The sequence below is a fragment of the Mustelus asterias genome, chromosome 18, assembly GCF_964213995.1.
Source record: "Mustelus asterias chromosome 18, sMusAst1.hap1.1, whole genome shotgun sequence".
Taxonomy (NCBI): Eukaryota; Metazoa; Chordata; class Chondrichthyes; order Carcharhiniformes; family Triakidae; genus Mustelus; species Mustelus asterias.
This window is the reverse complement of record NC_135818.1, coordinates 36,614,216-36,616,964: the sequence shown is the minus strand read 5'-3', so window position 1 is coordinate 36,616,964 and position 2,749 is coordinate 36,614,216. Positions and strand designations below refer to the sequence as shown.

General features: G+C 47.2%; 1 protein-coding gene across 1 annotated transcript in view; it reads left to right on the top strand.

Annotated features, from left to right (window-relative positions):
* Positions 1–2,337: 2,337 nt before the first annotated feature.
* sptssa (serine palmitoyltransferase, small subunit A) overlaps positions 2,338–2,749 on the top strand; it is an 11,489-nt gene continuing 11,077 nt past the window's right edge. The window contains exon 1 of the mRNA XM_078233741.1: positions 2,338–2,422. The gene's annotated coding sequence lies outside the window, so the exon portion shown is untranslated. The remainder of the gene's footprint in view (positions 2,423–2,749) is intronic.

Genomic DNA, 2,749 nt, shown 5'->3' with positions numbered 1-2,749 from the left:
AATAAGGTTTAAATAAACTACTTCAATAGAGCACCACATATTTAACTGACAACAGAAGAAATGTGAGTAGCTGGTGAGTCTTTTTTTAAATAAGTTTTATCTATTAGAAAGAGCAAAGGCAGGACAGCTCAGACCCTGGAGTGTACATCCTGTTCCAAGTTACATTTCCTATGTCCTACATAACTATACATGCAAGACGTGTCATTAGCTGCAGCAGTCCGACCTCCGGGTTTCAGAGCCTAGCAGCAGCTGCCATCACTGCGAACCATCCACGAGGTTGGGGTTCACCCCATAACTTTAGCGAAAGAGGGAATGGGTGACCACCAGGCAGTCAAAAATAAGTAAGCAGAAAGTGCAGGAGTTCCCTGAGCGCAGCTTACTTTCTAACCAGTTCTGAATACTAAATGAAAGTGATGGTTCATCTGGAGAGTAGGGCCAGAGCCAAGTGCATGGCACCATGGCTGTTTCAGTGATACAGGCAGGCAAAAAGAAAACTGGGAAAGCCACATATCCCAGAGGGGTCAAACACATTATTTGGCTAGAGCTAAGGAACCGAAAAGATGCAATTACGTTGCTTGGTGTACTCTGTACTATAGGATACTAACTGGTAGGAAAGATGCGGAGGAATAAATTTGCAAAGAAATTACAGAGAAGTGCAAGAATTATAAAGTACGTATTATGGGGACTTTTTATCTGGATATAGGCTGGGATGATTGTAATGTCAAGGGCAGAGGGACAGGAATTGCTGCAGTGTTTTTAGGTGAACTTCCTCTGCATTATGTTCCAGTCTTATGGGAAAGGAGGCAGTGCTGGACCAGGTTCTTTAGGAATGAGGTGGAACAAGTGGATCAAATGACAGTAGGACAACATTTAAGGGACCAGTGATCATTGTATCATAAGGTTTAGGATAGATAAGGAAAAGGACAAGGAGCAATCCAGAGTAAGATTAGTTAACTGTGGGAAAGCCAACTTCAAAGGATAAGAATGGATCTGGTCCAACTAAATTGGATTCAAAGGTTAGCAGTGACTGAACAATGGGCAGCCTTTAAAGAGAAAGTTTAATACAGTCCAGATATACTCCCACAAAGCGGAAACGAATACAGAACTTCCTGGATAATGAAGGAGGTAGAGATGAAGATGAAAGCGTGCTTATGACAGATGGCAGGTGGATAATACAACTGAAAACCAAGCAAAAATATAGAAGGTTCAGAGGGGAATTGAAATATAAAAAGGAATCAAAAAGAGAGTATGAGAGGAGAGCGGCAGTTAACATGACAGGGAATCCAGAAGTTTTCAGCAGGCATATAAATAACAAGAAAAGTGGTAAAAGAAGCAGGGGAGCTGATTATGGACCAAAAGGGTAAAGGCAAATTACTGCGGATGCTGGAATCCATAATGAAAACAGAGCTCTGACAAAGGGTCATCCAGAATGAAATGTTGACTCTATTCTCTCTCTACAGATGCTGACAGACCTGCTGAGATTTTCCAGTATTTTCTGTTTTTATTTCAAGGACCAAAAGGGAGCTTGCACGTGGCTGAGGTATTAAGTGAACATTTTGCGCCTGTCTTTATCGCGGAAGAAGATACTGCCCAGGTGATGGTGAAAGAGGAAGTAATTCTGTTATATATTTAAGTTGTTCCATGATTGCTTTAAGAGCTAGTCACATGATTTGATGGCGATGTCATTGGGCTGTTTCACAGCCTCCTATTTAGTTTCATTTTCTACTCTGTACAGGCAACAGCTCCTCAATAAACCTTGTTGTTATTTTGAATCTCCGTGTGCAAACCATATCTTTTTCATTTTGTTTAAAACCCACAACCCCTAACACAGTTAGGAGATTACCAAAAGAAAGTTGGCAATGAGTCGGGATTTTGTTTCATCAAGCACGGTAGCACAGTGGTTAGCACTGCTGCTTCACAGCTCCGGGGACCTGGGTTCCATTTCCGGCTCGGGTCACTGTCTGTGTGGAGTTTGAACATTCTCCTCGTGTCTGTGTGGGTTTCCTCCGGGTGCTCCGGTTTCCTCCCACAGTCCAAAGATGTGCGGGTTAGGTTGATTGGCCATGCTAAAATTGCCCTTAGTGTCCTGGGTGCGTAGGTTAGAGGGATTAGTGGGTAAAATATGTAGGAATATGGGGGTAGGGCTTTTGGGTGGGATTGTGGTCGGTGCAGACTCGATGGGCCGAATGGCCTCTTTCTGTACTGTAGGGTTTCTATGATTCTATGAACATTAAAAAAATCCTTAGTTTAAAAAAAAATCATGGGTCCTCACACTGCGAACATTAGAAGGCCAATAGGCTCTGGAGCAGAGACTGACTCCGGACCAGAGGCGGCGCTGTGGGCGGGAGTCCGGCTTTTGGGCGGAAGGGCAGAGGCGGCTCTGCTTGTTTGGGGCCCGGAGTCGGAGCGGCGGCGGGAGGAGGTGAGCGATGGCGGGGAGATTTTGCTTTTTGCAGCCGGGGTGCGGGCGGCCACAGCGGGAGTGGGATCCGGGAGAGGCGGCGGCTCCGGGCGCGGCCCATCAGGAAAACCCGGGGCTTAACTCGCAGCTGGAGGCCCCAGAAAGATAAACACATCCCCCGCCCCATAGATACCCATCCGCCGGTACCTCCATCCCCCAACCTCCCATCAGCACCCACCCACCCGACCACACACACGAACCCCCCGACCGCCCCCGAACCCCCCTCTCTCCCCCCCCGAACCCCCCCCCTCCCCCCCGAACCCCCCCTCTCTCCCCCCCCGAACCCCC